This window comes from Narcine bancroftii, chromosome 5, assembly GCF_036971445.1.
Source record: "Narcine bancroftii isolate sNarBan1 chromosome 5, sNarBan1.hap1, whole genome shotgun sequence".
Taxonomy (NCBI): Eukaryota; Metazoa; Chordata; class Chondrichthyes; order Torpediniformes; family Narcinidae; genus Narcine; species Narcine bancroftii.
The window spans coordinates 184,417,926-184,439,494 of NC_091473.1; the positions used below are offsets into that span (position 1 = coordinate 184,417,926).

Below are 21,569 nucleotides of genomic sequence, written 5' to 3' on the forward strand. Positions count from 1 at the left end.
CCTAAAAATGTACAATCATCTTCTTGGTCTCAATAACTTTCTGTGAAAGGTGGTTGTTCATGCACCATTCAGCCAAGTTTTCAATCTTCCTCCTTTTGGCTGACCATTGCCCCCTTTAATACAGCCCACCCTTGTGGGATTGTCAACAAATTTGTAGATGGTGTTTTTGTACCTAGCCACACAGTCATAGATGTAAACCGAGTAGAGCAGGGGGCTAAGTATGTATGTTGGAGATTATAGAGTAGATATTTTTGCTAATCCGCACTGACTGGGGTCTGGAGGTGAGGAAAGCCAGGATCCAATTTCACAGTGGGTATTGAGGACTATGTCTTGGAGATTACTGATTACTTTTGAGGGGATAATAGTGTTGAATGCCGAACTGTCGCTAATAAAGAGCATCCTGATGTATGCATCTTTGCTGTCCAGGTATTCCAGGGGTTTGTGAAGAGCCTGTGAGATGGTATCTGCCGTAGACCTGTTGCTGTGGTAGGCAAATTGGAACGGATCCATGTCGCCGCTCAGACAGGAAATGACATGCTTCATCACCAGCCTCCAAAACACTTCATCACTGTGGATGTGAGTGCCTCTGATCAATAGTCGTATAGGCAGATTACTGCACATTTCATGGGCACCAGTACATTTGAAGCCTGTTTGGGTTTTTGCTGAGACTGGTTTATTTACTGACACTTCTGGTCTTTGCTGGGACTGATTTGTTCAATTATACTTCAAAGTTCAAATTTATTGTCAGAGTATATACACATGACATCTCATACAACCCTGAGATTCCTTTATTGCAGGTCACCAGAATTTCTAATTAGGAATAACTGTAAACTGCACTTAAAGAAAGAAAGGAATGTAAGCAAACTGACTGTGCAAATGCAGATGTGGCTATATGCAATAATAATTAATGAGCAAATTACGAGTCCTTAAGAGTTTCCGAATGAGTCTGGTTCCTCAAGGATCTGATAGTTGAGGGCTAGCAATTATTTCTGAACCTGGTGGTATAATTCCTATGGCACTTGTAATGCCAGAAGGCAGCAGCGAGAACAGAGCATGTTGCAGATGACACAAAATTTGGAAATGTTGTGTATAGTTTGGAAGGTGGTCAGAGGTTACAACAGGATATAGACAGGTTGCAGAGTTAGGCAGAAAAATGGCAGATGGAGTACAATCCAGATTAGTGTGGTGATGCATTTTGGTAGGTCAAACATCAAGGCAGTGTACATGCTTAACAGTGCGAAATAGCAGAGGGACTTTAGGGTCCAAATCCATAACTCTGTCAAGTTGATGGGTTAGTTAAGAAGGTTTATAGTATGCTGGCCTTCATTAGTCTGGGGATTGAGGTTAAGAGTAGTGAGGTAATGTTGCAGCTCTATAAAACTCTGGTAAGACCACACAGGTTCAATTCTGATTGTCATTACAGGAACGATGTGGAAGCTATGAACAGGGTGCAGAGGAGATTTACAAGGGTGATGTCTGGATTAGAAATATATCATGAGGCAATGTTAGCAGAGCTAGGGATTTTGAGCAAAAAAAGCTGAAAGGTGAGTTAAGAGATATACAAGATTATAGGATGGACAGCCAGCACCTTTTTCCTTGGGTGAGAGTAGCAAACACCAGAGGACATCTGTACAGGTGAAGGTAGGAAAATTTAGAGGAAACATCAGGGGTAAGTTGTTTACTCAGAGAATAGTGGATGCCTAGATTGCATTGCCAAGGATAGTGGTGGAGGTTGGTTCAGTAGGGACATTCAAAAGATTCAGAGAGTCACATGCATGCAAGAAAAATAAAAGGATTGTGAGTGTAATGTTGGGAAGATTTAGTTTGTTGAATAGGTTACAATTGATCGGCCAAAGGGCCTGAACTGTGCTATATTGTTCTATGCCCTGTGTCGTGTGGATCCTTGATAATTGCTGCTGCTCTGATAACAGCATTCCTTGTAGGTAATATTCTCCATAGTGAGGAGAGTTTTGCCTATGATGTGCTAGACTGAGGGCACTACATTTTTCAGGGATTTCCACTCAGAGGTATTCATGGGAATTTTCAGGGCATGGTGTTGAATGCTGAACTGTTGCCAGTGAAGGGGATCCTGATGAATGCATCTTTGCTGTCCAGGCGTTCCAGGGTTTTGTGAAGAGCCAATGAGACGGCATATGCTGTAGACCTGTTGCTGCGGTAGGCAAATTGGAAAGGATCTATGTGGTCGCTTAGACAGGAAATGAGATGTTTCATCACCAGCCTCCAAAACACTTAATCACTGTGGATGCAAGTGCCACTGATCAATAGTCGTATAGGCAGCTTACCTCACTCTTCTTGGGCACCTGTACAAATGAAGCCTGTTTGAAACAGTTGAGTCTTTGTTGGGACTGATTTGTTCAGTGACACGTCTGATCTTTGATGCATCTGATTTGTTCACTGATACCTATGGTCTTTGCTGGGACTGATGTGTTCACTGACACTGCAAGAAATATAAAGTTGTGATAGTAGGTGATTTTAACTTTCCACATATTGATTGGGGTTCTCATGCTGTGAAAAGACTGGATGGCTTAGATATTAAATGTGTTCAGGAAAGTTTTCTAAATTAATGTATCAAGGTACCTAGAGAGTGCAATACTGGATCTCCTGTTGGGGAACGAGACATGACATCTGGCAGAAGTATGTGTAGGGGAACACCTTGGGTCCAGTGATCATAATGCCATTAGTTTCAACAGAATTATGGATAAGGTTAGGTCTGGTCCTCAGGTTGAGATTCCAAATTGGAGAAAGGCCAATTTTGAAAAAAATGAGAAAGGATCTAGAATGTGTGGATTGGGCTATGTTTTTTTGGGCAAGGATGTGCTTGGTCTTCAAAGGTGAAATTTTGAGAGTACAGAGCTTGTATGTTCCTATGAAGATTAAAGGCAAAGTTAACAGCCATAGGGAACCTTGGTTTTTGAATGATATCGGGGATCTGGTTAAGAGGAAGAGAGAGGTATACATCAGATAAAAAGGAGAAAATTAGATACTTGAAATTTTTGATAAATGAGGGGAAAAATCGAGGGAAATCAGGAGGGCTAAAAGAATGCATGACGTTGCTTTGGCAGATAAGATTAAGGAAAATCCTTGTGGTTTTTGCAGGTACATTAAAGGTTAGTACGAGATAAAACTGGTCTTTGTGAAGATCAGTGTGGTCAGCTATGTATGGAGACAAAAGAGATGGGAGACATCTTATATGGTTTTTTAGCATTTGTATTCACTCAGGAAACTGGTACAGAGTCAAAGGAACTGAGGAAAACAAGCAGTGAGGTCTTGTAACCTATTCAGATTAAAGAGGAGGAGGTGATTGCCGTCATAAAACAAATGATGGTGCTAAATCCCCAGGACCTGACAAGGTATTCCCTCCAACCATGATGGAGGGTTGTGCAGAAATTGCAAGGGCGCAGGAAGATATTTTTAAAACGTCCTTAGCTGCATGTGAGCTGCTGTAGAATTGGAGGGCACCCCATATTGTTCCATTCTTTGAAAAAGGCTCCCAAAATAACCCAGAAAATTATAGGCCGGTGAGACTGACATCAGTAGCAGGTAAGTTATTGGAAGGTGTCCCAAGAATTGGATAATCAGATATACTAATTAGGGAAAGATATCATGGCTTTGAGCGTGGTGGGTCATGTTTAACCAAATTTGTAGTGTTTTTGAGGAGGTTACTAGGAAAGCTGATGAAGGAAAGGCTGTGGATGTTGTCTGCATGGACTTGAGTAAGGCCTTTGACAAGTTCCTACATGGGAAATTAGTCAAGAAGGTTATGTCATTTGGTGTTCATGTTGAGGTAGTTAAGCTAGATTTGATATTGGCTTTATTTGAGAAACCAGGGAGTGGTAGTGGATGATTGCCTCTCAGATTGGAGGCCTGTGACTAGGGGTATGCCTCAGGGACTATTCTTGTTTAACATTTCTCCAAATAATCTGAATGATAGTGTGATAAATTGGATCAGCCGATTTGCAGATGACACAAAGATTGGAGATGTAGTGGGGAGTGAGAAAGCCTTTCAAAGCTTGCAGAGGGATGTGGAACCAGTTGTAAAAATGGGCTGAAAAATGGGAGATGAAATTTAATGCAGACAAGTGGCAAGTGTTACATTTTGGAAGGACAAACCAAGGTAGAATCAGAATCTATTGTCATGAACAAATTCAGTTTTGTGGCAGCATTCGTACTGCAAACATTCATATTATAAACCATCTTACAATAATAATATAAAAAACAGTGCAAGAAAAGTGAGGCAGTGTCTTTGTTTCACTGATCATTCAGGAATCTGATGGCAGAGGGGAAGAAGCCATCCTTGAGCCATTGAGTGCTCGTTTTCAGGGTCCTGTACCTTTTTTCCGATGGTAGCAAAGTGAAGAGGGCATAGTCTGGGTGGTGGGGTCTTTGAGGATAGAGGTTGCTTTTTTAAGACACCGCCTCATTAGATATCCTCAATGGAGTGGTCTGGTGCCTGTAATGTCTCAGGCCGAATTAACAACCCTCTGGAGTTTTTTTTGTCCTAAGAATTGGTACCTCCATACCAAACAATGATTTAACCAGCCAGAATGCTCTCCCCGGTTCACCTCTCGAAGTTTTTGAGAGTCTTTAGTGATGTCCCGAATCTCCTCAAACACCTCAAAGTACAACTGCTGGCGAGCCTGCTTCATGATTGCATTGATCTGGAAGCTCCAAGACAGATCATCAGAGATGTTGATGCCAAAGAATGGGTGCAGGTCAGTTAGATAAGGCAGAATAATAGATTGGCACAGACTAGAAGGGCCAAAAGGCCTGTTTCTGTGCAGTAATGTTCTGTGGTTCAGTGGTTCTATTTGCTGGGTCTGATTTGCTCATTGACACCTCTGGTCTTTGCTGGGTCTGATTTTCCCTGAGATCGTGTTGTACAGTGGCAACTCTGCAAACATCTCTCACTGGAATTATCACATATTACAGTTCAGGACTATTAAAACTCAAACCTATAAACACAGAAAATAACCTATCTGAACGATGGTTTCCTATGATCGTTAGCCCATCTCGCAATGGACAGAAATGGCAGACCCAGTCAGACCACAGCAGCTTTAAACAACTGTTGTACAGAAACACCATGGGAGTTTCAAAATGCTAGTGAATGGGCCATTTAAACTCCATGGGAATTGCAAACAGCCAACACACAGGCTGTTTAAAGACCGTGGGAGATTTAAAGAACCAATGAATGGGCCATTTAAACACCATGGGAGTTACCAGCAGCTGACCCAGTTAAAGAAGGCCCAAATACATGAACATAGAAGGGGGCAACAGGCTAAGCTAAGATGCCAGGCCCTGAGGCTTCCAATCCCTACCATCCTCCTGGCCAACGTACAATCCTCGGAAAACAAACTCGAACTTCGAGCTAGATTACATCAGAGAGACATCAGGGAGTGTTGTGTGGTGTGCTTCATGAGCACATTCCAGGCACAGCGCTACAGCCCAAGGGCTACATCCTCCAGCGCACGGATCAGTCACCGGTGTCAGGAAAAACCAGGGGATGCAACGTTTGCACCATCGTCAATTTATGGTGCACAAACATGATGGTTATGTCTCAGTCCTGCACCCCAAACCTGGAACATCTGCCGATCAAGTGCCACCCATTCTACTTGCCAAGGGTGTTCTCCACCATCATCCTGGTACAATCCACACAAGGCTAATCTCAGGCTAACACTGGAGGGATGGAGCACTGTGATTAGCACCCATGAGACACTACATCCTGATGCTTTTCCAATCGATGTAGGAGAATTCAATCAGGGTAACCTGAGGAAGTCTGTCACAAACTACCAACACATCACCTGCGAGACCAGAGGAGCCAACACACTTGACCACTGCTGCATTACCATGAAGAACAGCTACTGAGCCATATCACGATTGCACTTTGGCAAGTCCAATCACCTGGATGTATTTCTACTCCCACCGTACATATAGACTGAGGACTACAGCACCAATGGTGAAGATGACAAATTTATGGTTGTGGGAACTGGAGGAACGCCTGCTGGGATCACTTTGAATTGCTGGATTGGACTATATTCAAAAACTCATCTTCAGACCTGAATGAGTATGCAACAGGCATCACCAACTTCATCAAGTCCTGCTCACGTGCATAGACCAGGAGTTCCCCAACCAGAAGCCTTGGATGAATCAGAGGATTTGCAACCTGCTGAGGGCAGGTTTAAGGCTGGGGAACCAGATCTCTACAAGAAGTCCAGGTGCAACCTGTGAAAGACTACTCTGCAACAAAGAATCAATTCCAGAGAAAGCTAGAGTCGGAGACAGATACACACCAGCTATAGCAGGGATTGCAGGCTATTACATCCTACAAAATGAGGGTGAACACCTTAGATGCCTGTGATGCTTCATTTCTTGATGAGGTGAACACAGTCTATGCCCGGTTTGAGAAGGAGAACTCAACAGTAGCTATGAGAATCCCTGCAAAAGCTGATGACCTCATGATATCTGTCTCTGAGGCAGATGTCAGAACGTCATTCAAGAGGGTGAACCCTCACAAGGCATCAGGCCCTGATGGCATACCTGGCAGGATACCAAAAAACTGTCAACCAACTAGCCAGAGTGTTCACGGACATTTTTATTCTCACTGCTGCTGTCGGAGGTTCTCCCACCTGTTTCAAAATGGCATCAATCATCCCAGTGACCAAGAAGAGCAGAGGGAGCTGCCTCAACGACTATCATCCAGTAGCACCAAAATCTACTGCGATTCAAAATTTAAGAGGGTTTGATCTAGACCAGAATTAACACGTATCTAAGGGGGATGGGGGACGGGGGAGGGGGGACGGGGGAGGGGGGACGGGGGAGGGGGGACGGGGGAGGGGGGACGGGGGAGGGGGGACGGGGGAGGGGGGAGGGGGGACGGGGGAGGGGGGACGGGGGAGGGGGGACGGGGGAGGGGGGAGGGGGGTCGGGGGAGGGGGGACGGGGGAGGGGGGACGGGGGAGGGGGGAGGGGGGAGGGGGGAGGGGGGAGGGGGAGGGGGAGGGGGAGGGGGGACGGGGGAGGGGGGACGGGCCTTTATTGACATTTAAAACCAGTGCGCAGTACATAGTTAAAAATGAAATTATGACCTCCAGAAACCACAGTGCTATCCACATAACCATGATTACACATCAGACAACACAAGACACCATAGAACTGGACCCACTGCAATTTGCCTTTCGTCACAATTGCTCCACAGCACATGCAATATCACTGGGTCTCTATTTAGCTCTGGATCACCTAGAAAACAGCAATCCATTCCTACAGTTGCTCTTCATCAAATACACTGTTGTGACCTGAGTGCTGGTCAACAAACTCAAAACCCTGGGCCTCTGCACCCCCCTTTGCAATTGAATCTTTGACTTTCTCATTGGAAGACTGCAATCAATATGAATTAGAAACAACAACTCCTTCTCAATGACAATCAACACAGGCGAACCCCAAGGATGCGTGCTTAGCCCAATGCTCTACTTACTGAGGCCAGGCAGAACTCCAATGTTATCTACAAGCTTGCCAATGACATCACAGTAGTTGGCAGAAACACAAATGGCAATAAGGAAGCATGCAGGAAGGAGATAGATCAGCTCATTGAGTGGTGTCACTCCAACAACCTTGCACTCAAAGTTAGCAAATCCAAGGAGATAATTGTGGACTTCAGGAGAAAGCCAGAACACAAAATAGTCCTCCTCGAGGGCTCAGTAAAGGTCAAAAACCAAATTTCTGAGTATCAACATCTCCAGGATCTGTCCAGGAGCCTCCATGTCAATGCAATCACGAAGAAGGCTCCCAGGCAGCAATACTTTGTGAGGAGTTTGAGAAGATTTGGAAGACTCTTGAAAACTTCTATGGGTGTACCATAGAGAGCATTCTGGCTGGTTGCATTGCTGTCTGGTATGGACGTGCCAACGCTCAGGACAAGAACATCATGGGTACCAGTCTTCACTCCATTGAGGACATCTACAAAAGGCAGTGTCTTAAGAAAGCAGCCTCTAACCTCAAGGACCCCCACCACCCAGGCCGTGCCCTCTTCACTATGCTACCATCAGGAAAAAGATACATGGGCCTGAAGATGAGCATTCAGTAGCACAAGGACAGCTTCTTCCCTCCACCATCAGATTCCTGAATGAACAGTGAACCATAGACATTGCCTTACTTTGACTTTGTCTTGCACCATTTTATATTTATCTTGTAAGATGGTTTAAAAATGTTTGGACTGTGATGCTGGTGCAAAACAACAAACCATGACGTGTTCACGACAAAAATTCTGATTCTGACACCTCTGGTCTTTCCAGCTACTAATTTATTCATGGACACCACTGGTCTTTGTCGGGACTGATTTGTACACAGACACCACTGGTCTTTGCTGGGACGGATTTGCCAACTTACACCTCTTTTTGATTCTGCAACTGATGTGTTCACTGACACCACTGGACTTTGTCGGGACTGATTTGTACACAGACACCACTGGTCTTTGCTGGGACGGATTTGCCAACTTACACCTCTTTTTGATTCTGCAACTGATGTGTTCACTGACACCACTGGTCTTTGTCGGGACTGATTTGTACACAGACACCACTGGTCTTTGTCGGGACTGATTTGTACACAGACACCACTGGTCTTTGCTGGGACGGATTTGCCAACTTACACCTCTTTTTGATTCTGCAACTGATTTGTACACAGACACCACTAGTCTTTGTCGGGACTGATTTGTACACAGACACCACTAGTCTTTGTCGGGACTGATTTGTACACAGACACCACTGGTCTTTGTCAGGACTGATTTGTACACAGACACCACTGGTCTTTGACGGGACTGATTTGTACACAGACACCACTGGTCTTTGTCGGGACTGGTTTGTACACAGACACCACTGGTCTTTGTCGGGACTGATTTGTACACAGACACCACTGGCCTTTGTCGGGACTGATTTGTACACAGACACCACTGGTCTTTGTCAGGACTGATTTGTACACAGACACCACTGGTCTTTGTTGGGACTGATTTGTACACAGACACCAGTGGTCTTTTTGGGACTGATTTGTACACAGACACCAGTGGTCTTTTTGGGACTGATTTGTACACAGACACCAGTGGTCTTTTTGGGACTGATTTGTACACAGACACCACTGGTCTTTGTCGGGACTGGTTTGTACACAGACACCACTGGTCTTTGTCGGGACTGGTTTGTACACAGACACCACTGGTCTTTGTCGGGACTGATTTGTACACAGACACCACTGGTCTTTGCTGTGACTGATTTGTACACAGACATCGCAGGTCTTTGTCGGGACTGATTTGTACACAGACACCACTGGTCTTTGCTGTGACTGATTTGTACACAGACACCACTGGTCTTTGTCAGGACTGGTTTGTACACAGACACCACTGGTCTTTGTCGGGACTGATTTGTACACAGACACCACTGGCCTTTGTCGGGACTGATTTGTACACAGACACCACTGGTCTTTGTCGGGACTGATTTGTACACAGACACCAGTGGTCTTTGTTGGGACTGATTTGTACACAGACACCAGTGGTCTTTTTGGGACTGATTTGTACACAGACACCAGTGGTCTTTTTGGGACTGATTTGTACACAGACACCACTGGTCTTTGTCGGGACTGGTTTGTACACAGACACCACTGGTCTTTGTCGGGACTGGTTTGTACACAGACACCACTGGTCTTTGTCGGGACTGGTTTGTACACAGACACCACTGGTCTTTGTCGGGACTGATTTGTACACAGACACCACTGGTCTTTGCTGTGACTGATTTGTACACAGACATCGCAGGTCTTTGTCGGGACTGATTTGTACACAGACACCACTGGTCTTTGTCGGGACTGGTTTGTACACAGACACCACTGGTCTTTGTCGGGACTGATTTGTACACAGACACCACTGGTCTTTGCTGTGACTGATTTGTACACAGACATCGCAGGTCTTTGTCAGGACTGATTTGTACACAGACACCAGTGGTCTTTGCTGTGACTGATTTGTACACAGACATCACAGGTCTTTTCTGGGACTGATGTGTTCTCTGACACTTCTGGTTTTTGCTGGGACTGGTGATTGGAGGAGGTGAGGTTAGTTGCCCAGAGCAGCTGCGGTGTAAAGTTCAAGTTGAGCATCGCCTTAAATGTGCTGGACCCTCCAGCGGAGTGGTCATTCAAGGAGCTGTGGTAATGGAATGGTCTGAGTCAAAGTGGTAAGGCTTTGGGATCAACAGGCTTCAGCAAGAACAGGTAAGAGGCGAGAGTTATAATGTGGGTAAGTAAATTGCTTATTACTTATTAAACCGTCAATAGATTAGGAAGTATGTCTGTACACAGACATACAAGTATGTGCTCTGTGTTGAGTGTCAGATGCGAGGACCCTGGGAGACATCGGGTCTTCCCGATGCCTATATCTGAGCCAGGTGCACAAAGGTGCAGCTCCTTAAAGACCATTTAGGAATCTGGAGCTGTAACTTGCTGACCTGTGGCTCATTCGAGAGAGTGAAGAAGTGATAGACAGGAGCTACAAGGAGTTAGTAGACAGCACCTCTGTGGTCATCCTCTTCAGCAACCAGTATATAATTTATGCACAGTACTGGGGAGGATAACCATGGTGACTGGGTCTCTGGCACTGAGCATGGCTCTGTGGCACAGATGGTGAAGCATGCAATAATGATAGGTGATTCTCTAGTGAGGAGAAAAGGCAAGACGCCCTGATGGTGTGTTGCCTCCCTGGTGCCAGGGTATGGGATGTCTCCATTTGGGACCAGAGTATTCTGTGGGGAGAGGGTGAACAGCCTGAAGTCTTGGTACATGTTGGTACCAATGATATAAGGAAGAGAGGTGAAGAGGTCCTGTAGGGAGAATACAGGGAATTAGGAAGGAAGCTGAGAAGCAGGACCTCTGGGATGGTAATCTCAGGATGACTGCCTGTGCTACATGCTAGTGAGGGCAAGAATAGTGAGATCAGGCAGATATGTGTGGCTGAGAAACTGGTGCTGGGGGCCAAGGCTTTAGATTCTCAGATCATGGGGATTTCTTTTGGGGAAGGTGCAACCTATATAAAAAGGATGAGTTACACCTGAACCCCAAAGGATTAAAACTAATTTGGCAGTGGGATGGGAACCAGAGTGTTGGGGCTGATTAAGGAGGAAACAAGTAAATCAAAGATTGCAGCAAGGATGACAGGCAGGTGATGAGACAAAATTGCAGCTGGAAGGATGTCAGAGACACTGCATTCAAAAATTGGTCTAAAGGTTTTATACGTAAATACATGTAGCATTAGAAACAAGGTGGATGATCTTACTGTACAGCTACAGTTTGGAGGGTACGATGTTGTGGCTATTACTGAGTTGTGGCTAAAGGATGGATGTCTTTGGGAGCTGATCATCCAAGGATATTTGGTGCATTGCAAAGATAGGCAGAAGGGGTGGGATGGCTCTGCTGGTAAACAACAATATTAAATCATTAGAAAGAATTGACATAGAATCCTCATGGGTTGTTAAAGAATGGTAAAATAAAAGGTACAAAATATACATCAGAGGTTTATGGGTTTGTCACATCACCTGCAGGCAGTGCTCAGGCTGTTTTCTTCTCATGACTTTTCCTGGTTGAAATAGGATGGACTCCCCCGCTCTTCTTGCCAATTGAGGGGCTGATGGAGAGGGTAAGGCGGTGAGGCACGACAGTCCTCCTTATAAATGTGTTCCTGTGGTATTTAGGTATGGTTGCCAAATTTTTATGAAACCGTCATACTTTTGTCTCAAGTTGCAAGTGATTTTCTCCAACTTTGCATTTCTATATTCTACCGCACAATACTCAGACAGGAGTCAGACTTCCAGATTACTGCCAGGCACATCTTGGCCACTGCCAAAGTGATCATAACGAATAGAATTTGAAATTTGACCAGGTTCATCATGAGTCTTATGTCCATTCTGTTTCCCAAGAGAAATAACTCTGGGTCCTGTGGGAATTCTTTCTCGATAATTTTTTCCCAGTGTTTGACCAAGTTCCCACCAGAATGGTTGAATGCACAAAGGTTCCTGTTTCAATGCCACATCTGAAGCATTGGTTTGGTAATTCTGGTTGAGATCTTTTCAGTTTTTGCAGCATTGTGTCCATCTGGTGCAAGAAGTTGTATTGCACCAGCCAGTACCGCGCATTAATAATTACAGTCATACTAGTCCAACATAAGTTGGACCAGCAGCACTTCTCAATCGACATTTCTAGGTCTGACTCCCATCTCTGTCTTGACTTATGAAAGTCTGGTTTCTGTCCTTCTGCATGGAGCATGAAATACATTGCTGAGATAAACTTCTGTGTGCTCCCCCTTTGAATCATGGTCTCTATGTCACTGCACTCTGGTAGGGCCATAGTTGGACCTAACTTGCAAAAAAGATCTATCTGAAGGTAGCAGTGGACTGTCTTATTTGATAGATTATATTTGTTCCTGAGTTGTTCAAATGACATTAGTCACCCCTGCTTGTAACAGTACATATCTTATCTTCGCTGGGACTATTTTGTTCACTGGCACCTTTGGTCTTTGCTGGGACTAATTTGTTCAGTTAAAACTCTGGTATTAGCAGCGACCAATTTATTCAATTATACCTCTTGACTTAATGCTGGGACAGATTTGTTCAGTTGCACATCTGGCCTTTGCTGAGACTGATTTGTTCCCCAACACCTCTGGTATTTGCTGGGACTGATCACTGGAACAAATTCTTTGGCTCAAGAGGCTTTGTCGAGCAGTGGCTGAGGACGAGCTTGTTTCCAGTTGGGTAAGGCCAGGTAAGATCTTTACATATTATCGAGAATAGATAATAGAAGCAGTAGCTACTCAGAACATGGTGTAAGAAATCTTGCAGAGCACATTCGTCCCTGCTGATGACACCTGCAAGAGGTGCATCCAGCTGCAGCTTATAGGGGACTGAGTTAAGGAGCTGGAGCTGAAACTGACTGAACTCTGGATCATTCAAGAGACAGAGGCAATGATGGACAGGAGCTTCAGGGAGACAGTCACCCCCAAAAGTTAGGAAGCAGGTAGCTGGGTGACTGTGGGCGGAGGGAAAGGGAATAGGCAGACAGTGTAGAGCACCCCTGTGGCCGTTCCCCTCAACAATAAGTGTATCGATTTGGATTCTGTTGGGGTGGTGGGCGATGTCTGTGGTGGTCATGTCTCTGGCATAGAGTCTGGCCCTTTAGGGGGAAGATGAGGAGAGTGATAGTAATTGAGGATTTGTTAGTCAGGCAAACAGATAGCAGATTCCGTGAATGAGATGGAGGCTCCCAGGTGATAGGGTCAGGGACATCTCTGATTGGGTCCACAGCCTTCTCAGGCAGAAGAGTGAGCAGCCAGATGAGGACCAATGACATTGATAGGAGTATGGAAGGGGTCTTGAGGAGGGAATATAGGGAGTTAGGAAAGTAGCTGAAAACCAGGATCTCAAGGGTGGAAATCTCGAGATTGCTGCCTGTGCCATGCATGAGTGAGAGTAGAAATAGTAAATTGTGGCAGATGAATGTGTGGCTGGAGTTAGAGGAGAGGGAAGGGTTCAGGTTTGTGGATCATTGCGATCACTTCTGGGGAAGGGCTGACCTGTACACAAAGGGCAGGCTGCACCTGAACTGGAAAAAGACCAATATCCTGGCAGCCAAGTTGCTCGAGCTTTTGGGGGAGGGTTTAAACTAGTTTTGCAGGGGGATAGGTACCAGAATGTGAGGGCAGAGAATAGGGCAGAAGGTCAAACACATAATGCAGTATGTTCTGAGTTTGTGAGGAAGGATGGGGCTGGGGAGGAAACATAAATGTAGTCAGTTAGATGATTTAAGATGTGTCCATTTCAATGATAGGCATATTTGGAATAAAGTAGATGAACAGAGCATGGATTTGTACGTGGAACTATCATGTTGTGGGCATTACAGAGACTTGCCTGGCGAAAGGGCAAGATACAGGTACCAGGTTTAGGTGTTTTAAAAGGAATAGGATGAGAAGTAAGACCTTTACTGGTCAAGAATAGTATCATGGCTATAGAAAGGAAGGATGCTGCAGAGGGAGTGTCTACTGAGTCAGTGTAGGTGGAAGTCAGAAATAGGAAGGGAGCAATCACTGTACTAGGAGTGGTCTATATGCCCCCAAATAGCCCTTGGTACACCAAGGAACAGATAAGCAGGTATATTTTGGAATGGTGCATAAATTACAGGGTTGTTGTAATAGGAGACTTCAAGTTCCCTTTTCTTGACTGGCACCTCCTGGCTGCAAGAGGGAATGATGGGGCTGGATTTGTCAGGTATGTCCAAGAAGGACTCCTGATACAGTTTGCGGACCAGCCGACAAGAGGCCATACTGGATCTAGTACTGGGTAATGAACCTTGTCAGGTGGAGGATTATTTTGGTAAGAATGACCAAAACTCCGAGCTTTAGCAAAGCTCAGGACAAGGATAAACACAGACAAAATGGGAAAGATTTGAATTGGAGAAGGGCTAATTACGATGGGTTGAAGCAGGAACTAGTGAGTGTAAATTAGATACAGATGTTCACGGGAGAAAGCACAGAACTAACATGAAGGAAGTTTAGGGACCACTTGCACTGGGTTCAGGATAGGTTTATCTACTGGGACAGGGAAATGCTGGAACAATAAGGGAACCATGGTTGACAAAACAGGCAGCTAGTTAAGAAAAAGGAAGCAGACATTAGATTTAGGAAGCAGGAAAAAGGAAGAGCTCAAGTTGTGTTGAGAACGAGTGTCAGGCTTGGTGAATTCACAGAGAGATGAGTGGACATGAGGACGTAATCACACAACTTTTTTTAAAACACGTGGACAATTTCTAGAAGAACATGGGAAAATCGTAATGGGAATAAAACACACACCATAAACCAGGGCTCTACACATGCTCCCAGATCCCTGATCAGTGGGAGCACAGCTAGATTACACACTAAAGCAGGGGTTCTACACTCACAACTTGACCCCTGATCAGTGAGACTGATGGGTCTACAACAAGTATTAATCTATAGCAATACTATGGCTCATCTTCAATGTGGTGCACACCTTACCTGCAACCTTTCTAAGCAATGTTCATAGTAGTGACCTGATGTGGAGCAGTGTTCAGGCCTTAGGCCATGAGACAGAGAGAGCAAATGTGCTATGTGCTCCTGTTAAATACAGGTCTAATCTGTGCTGCTAGTGAATGAGGATGCTAAGTGATTTGAATTAGCCATTGGCAAAGTGTGCACTAATTAGTGACCAGAGCCCAACCTTGATTGACAGGTGATATGACTTCTGAATAAATTTCAAAGGGGAGGACACATGACCACCCTCATTACAGACCATGAGAATTATATGGCAGCCAGGAAGGAACTTAAGAAATGACTGAGGAGAGCTTGAAAGGGGCATGAGAAGGCCTTGGCAATTAGGATTAAGGAGAACCCCAAGGCATTCTATGTATATGAGAACAGATGGTGAGAATGAATGTGGGGCATTTTAAGGATAAAGGAGGCAACGTTCCTGGAGGTGAAGGAGGTTTGGGAGGTCCTAAATGAATACTTTCCTTCAGTATTTACAAGAGAAAAGGATCTTGATTAGAGTGAGGTCAGAATAGAACAGGCTTTGTGTGCTGGACGATGTTCATGATGAGAAAGTGTTGGATCTTCTTAAAAACATTAAAACTGATGTCTGCTGGGCCAGACACAATATAATGCAGGATGCTGTGGTAAGGGAGGGAAGAGATAGCTGGGGCGGTAGCTATGATCTTTTAATCCTCCTTGGCCACAGGATTAGAGAATGGCAAATGTGGTCCCCTTATTTAAAAAAGGTAATAGGGAGAATCCTGGGAATTATAAACTGATGATCCTTACGTCAATGGTGCGCAAATTATTCAAGAGGACTCTTAAGGAGCATTTGATGAAGTACATTCTACTCAAGGAGAGTCAGCAGGGCTTTGTGATGGGAAGGCCGTGCCTCACAAGCTTCATGGAGTTTTTAAAGGAGGTAACAAAAGAAATTGATGAAGGTAGGCTGGTAGATTCATTCATATGGATTTTAATAAGAAGGTCCCCCATGAGAAACTCATGAGGTATGGGATCCATGGAACCTTGGTTGTGTGGATTAAAATTGGCTTACAAGCAGAGAGTAGTAGTGAACAGAAAGTATTCTGCCTGGAGGTTGGTGATTAGTGGAGTTCCGCGGGGATCTGTACTGGGACCCCTGTCCTTCATGATTTTTATAAATAACCTAGATGAAGAAGTGGAAGAATGGGTCAATATTTTTGAGGATGATATGAAGGTAGGAGGAGTTATGGATAGAGTTGAAAATTGTTGTAGGTTACAAAAGGATATAGACAGGATGCAAACTTTGGCGGAAAAATGTCAGATGGAGTTCAATCCAGATAAGTGGTAGGTAATGTATTTTGGAAGGTCAAACCAGAAGGTTGAGTACTGGGTTAATGGTTAGATACTTAACAGCATGGAGGAATAGTGGGACTTTGGGGTCAAAATCCATACATCTCTCAATGTTGTTGTGCAGGTTGATAGGATAGTTAAGAAGGTCAATGGGATGTTGGGCTTCATTAATACAGGGATTGAATTCATGAGTCAGGAGCTCATGTTGCAACTCTACAAATCTCAGGTGAGACCACACTTGTATTGTGTTCAGTTCTGATCACCTCATAATAGGAAGGATGTGGAAGCTATGCAGATTTACCAGGATGTTGCCTAGATTGGGAAATGTCCAATGAGGCAAGGTTAGTAGAGCAGGGACTTTTGTCTTTGGAGTGTAGAAGGATGAGAGGTGCCTTAATAGAGGTCTACAAGATTCTGAGAAGCATCCACCCTTTTCGCAGGGCAGGAACAGCAAACATCAAGGGGCATCTGTACAAAGTGAAGGGAGGAAAGTTTAGGGGTGTAGAGCTCGTTGAAAGAACCAAAGACTTGTTGATCCAAACCAAGGCTTTTATTAGCAAAAGACAGGAGCTCTTCACAGGTGGCCGACCAGTCCGGAATGATCCGACCTGGCTAGGGACACAACCCTTTAAGGCCCAGACAGTAGGCGTACCTTAGCTCTCAGCCAATCGCTGTAAGCACAGTCTAGATACTGTAACTATATACACTATATACATTGGTGATAGATCTGTACTATCACAAGGGGAAACCAGGGGTAGGTTTTTTCCACAGAGTTGTGGGTGCCTGGAATGCCTTGCCAGGGGTGGAGGCTGGAACATTAGGGGCATAGAAGGGACTCTTAGACAGGCTCATGGATGAAAGAAAAATAGAGGGTTATGAAGTAGGAAGGATTTAGTACTTTTTTTTGGTGGGAATATATGGGTCAGTAAAACATTGAGGGCCAGAGGGCCAAAGGGCCTGTACTGTGCTGTAATGTTCTATGTTTTTTCTTGTTTTCCTCTTTTTCAATTTTTTAATTAAATATTCTATAGTAAATAATACACGAGGAGAATAGAATCCAGAATCGAATAGTAAAAAGAGAAACATCAATATATTACAATACATAATACAACATTATAGCATATTGAACAATATTATCCCTTTCTCCTCAATTTGGAATATTAAAAAAGAGATTAAAAAATTGTTGTTAAAACCCCATCCAACCTCCCAAAATAAACAAAAAAAAAGGGCTGGGCAGCTTAAACGGAGTGTTCTCTGAAACAGATTAATATAAGCTACTTATCTGGTCCTTGCCAATAAAAAAACAACAGAAATTCAGAACAGTCTGGAAGATAAAGTCAAAATACAAATGAACTCGTACAAAAATAGTTTATAAAAGGACGCTAAATCTCTTCAAACTTAACAGAGGGATCAAAAGTTTTTCTAAACTTAAACTTAAACATGGCATAACTTGAGAGCCATTCATTAAAGGAGGTGAATTAGGATCTTTCCATTTAAATAAAATGGCTCTTCTGGCTAACAGTGTAATAAAGGCAACCACCTTATGTGCAGAAGTGGGAACTCAACCCCCCCCCTGTGGAACTAGAATTCCAAAAATAGCCATCAATGGATTCGGTTGCAATCCAATACCCAGTAAAACTGACAAAGTCTTGAAAATATCTGTCCAATACTTCTCTAATACAGAGCAAGTCCAAAACATATGCCTTAATGTGGCCACTTGTAATTTCCATCTATCACATTAGGATTAACATTAGGAAAGAAATGGGCCAATTAACCTGATGGATCACCTTAAACTGAATGTGTCGGCCATATATGAAGAGGTGTTAACCATTCCAAAACTCTTTTCCCTAAGTTCCTCTGGGAGAAGTGACTGTAGTTCCAATTCCCAAGCTCCTCTAATTATATCATTACAGATCAATTGCAATATTAATACATTATTGTAAATATTACCTATTAAACCCTTATGGGAAGGATTCAAATGAAAAAGAGTATCAACCAAATCAGGTTGATATGATGTAGGAAAGTTAGGTAATATCTTATTCAAAAGACGTCTAGCTTGGAAATTTCTAAAAAATTGGGATTTAGATATTTAATATTTGTTAGATATTGTATCAAAAGATATTAAATGGCCATCTATAAACAGATCCGAAAAATGAACAATTCCTTTGCTTTTACAAAAAGAAATGCTTGATCCCTTACAGATGATGAGAAAAAATAGTTGAGCTAAATAATACTTTTAAATTTAAAAAATTTAAATCAAAAATTTGTGAAATTGAAACACAATTCGTAATGTATGTTTAAAGGTATTGGGTTAAAGGTACGTCGACTAATCTTAGAAAGTAGAAAAGGAAGAGCAACTCCCAATAAGGAAGCGAATGAATACCTCTGTACAGATTTCAATTCCAAATCTGTTCAATGAGGGCGTTCGGGTTTGTCAGAATAATATACCCAGAAAATAATATATCGAATATTAACTGCCAATAATAAAATCTAAGACATACCACCATATTTCTTTAATTTCTGCAAATGAAATTTCCTCAACCTAGCATTCTTAATATTCCATATACAAGAAAATTTTGAGTCATTACTGTCAAAAAATTATTTAGGAATAAACACTAGAACTGCTTGAAATGTATGCAAGAATTTGGGTAAAATTATCATCTTGATAATTTATATCGTTTCACATAATCAATTAAAGGGAGAAAATTAAATTTGTATAAATCTTTACTTTTTCGTGATCTTAACCCCAAGATATGTCTCTTTCTTTTGCTTGGCTTCGCGGACGAAGATTTATGGAGGGGTATGTCCACATCTGCTGCAGGCTCGTTGGTGACTGACAAGTCCGATGCGGGACAGGCAGTCACGGTTGCAGCGGTTGCAAGGGAAAATTGGTTGGTTGGGGTTGGGTGTTGGGTTTTTCCTCCTTTGTCTTTTGTCAGTGAGGTGGGCTCTGCGGTCTTCTTCAAAGGAGGTTGCTGCCCGCCGAACTGTGAGGCACCAAGATGCACAGTTGGAGGCGATATCAGCCCACTGGCGGTGGTCAATGTGGCAGGCACCAAGAGATTTCTTTAAGCAGTCCTTGTCCTCTTCTTTGGTGAACCTCTGTCTCGGTGGCCAGTGAAGAGCTCGCCATAGAACACGATCTTGGGAATGCGATGGTCCTCCATTCTGGAGACGTGACCCACCCAGCGTAGTTGGGTCTTCAGCAGCATGGATTCGATGCTTGCGGACTCTGCCAGCTCTAGTACTTCGATGTTGGTGATGAAGTCATTCCAATGAATGTTGAGGATGGAGCGGAGACAGCGCTGATGGAAGTGTTCTAGGAGCCGTAGGTGATGCCGGTAGAGGACCCATGATTCAGAGCCGAATAGGAGCGTGGGTATGACAACGGCTCTGTACACACTGATCTTTGTGTGTTTCTTCAGGTGGTTGTTTTTCCAGACTCTTTGTAAAATATACTTTAACCACTCTAAAAGGTATATGCTTATAGATGGTACATGCACATTCATTGGAAATAGTTCACTCTTGTGGAGATTCAGTTTATATCCTGAAAAAATACTGAATTGGGAAAGCAAAGACAGCATTGAAGGAATAGATTTCTCAAGATCTGAAATATATACTTAAAGATCATCTGCATATAAAGATAGCTTATGAATTACATCTCCTCTGTTAATCCCCTGAAATCACTGGAGTAACAAAGTGCTATCGCTAAATGTTCCTAGGCTAGGTTAGTAATGATCTATGTTTTATGAAACATCTGATCTTTGCTGGAATGGATTTGTTCACTGAAACTTTTGGTCCCCTCTGGTCTTTGCTGGGACTGATGTGTTCACTCACACCTCTGGTCTTTGCTGGGACTGATGAGTTCACTCACACCTCTGGTCTTTGCTGGGACTGAGTTGTTCTCTGACACCTCTTGTCCTTGGTCCATCTCATCTGGTTTTTGCAGAGGCTGAATTGTTCAGTTACCCCTCTGACCTTGGCTTAAAACCTTCCCCCACCTCATTCCTTCTTCCCTGTCTCCTTTCCTCGTGATCTCTCTTTTTGTCTCTATCTCTCTCTCACTAGGCATTTTCAAGCAGGGAAAACACTCTTCTGTAAAGGTGGAGGTTCTTCGCCCTTTCGCCTAAAGACTTACCTCTCTGAATGTGCTGTGGCCAGCTCCGAGGCGCTGATTCCAAGCCTTCTCAAGCTGCAAGTGGCTGGTTATGGGCAGGCTGATAATGCCGCCAGCCCATGACCCATCTCCCTCCGTGACCCCCTCAAGGCAGGGGAGCCGGCGGGGCAGCAGGAGCCTTCAGGGAAGCGACAGCAATCGGAGTAATGGGTGCCAGCGGGAGCCGTCGTGGCAATTGGGGTCAGCGGAACCGTCAGGGCAGTGAGAGCCAGCAGGAGCCATCAGGGGTTGGCCAGTGTCGACTGTGATAGCCTCACTGGGCCTCTTCAGCTTTTGGGGCCACTCTCTGTGGCTCAAAACACGACAGAGCAATGGTTGTCTTCCCTACCCATAATCCGTCCATGCAACTGTAACTGTTCTGGGAAACAGAGCGGTTCCAGCTTTGTGGGGGATTATGGGTAAGGAAGTCGGCCATTGCTCTGCTGTGTATTTATGATGGGTGGCACTACGGCATCAGTCGCCCCGCCTCCATCAGATCCAGAGGGTGCTACGAGGGCGCCTCTCGATATGAATGTGATGCTGGAGCAGCCTTTTAGGGCTGCTGTCTGAAAGGTAAGTTTTAAGTTTTTGTAGCTGGCCTCCAGGCACAGGCCTGACATGAAATGGCCTACTGTCTCCTTTCACAGAGCCATAATAAATTCTCACCTTTACTCTTATCGAATTAACACATTCTGTCTGTTGTTCTGCACTCCTCCCCCTCCCATTCTTCCCCCTTTCTTGGTCTTTAATTCATTCCCCTGTGTTTTTTCACACACCTTGAGGAAGGACTCCGGTGTATGATGTCTGTTATACACCTTTTCAACCAATAGCCGCTGTGAGACGAGCTGAGTTCCGCCAGCATTTTTGTGTTTTGACTACAGTTACAGTGTGTGCAGAATTTCATGTTTCACTACATATTGAGTATTACACCTCTGATCTTTGATAAGATTGATTTTTTTACTGACATCTTTGTTCTTTTCTCTGACTGATTTCTTTACTGAGATCTCT

General features: G+C 44.1%; 1 protein-coding gene across 5 annotated transcripts in view; it reads left to right on the forward strand.

Annotated features, from left to right (window-relative positions):
* The first annotated feature begins 489 nt into the window (after positions 1 to 489).
* LOC138764336 (POU domain, class 2, transcription factor 2-like) overlaps positions 490 to 21,569 on the forward strand; it is an 85,116-nt gene continuing 64,036 nt past the window's right edge. For 4 of the 5 annotated variants that reach the window (XM_069940106.1, XM_069940110.1, XM_069940111.1 and 1 more), the window contains exon 1: positions 490 to 576. The gene's annotated coding sequence lies outside the window, so the exon portion shown is untranslated. The remainder of the gene's footprint in view (positions 577 to 21,569) is intronic. The other variant, XM_069940107.1, reaches the window with a different exon arrangement.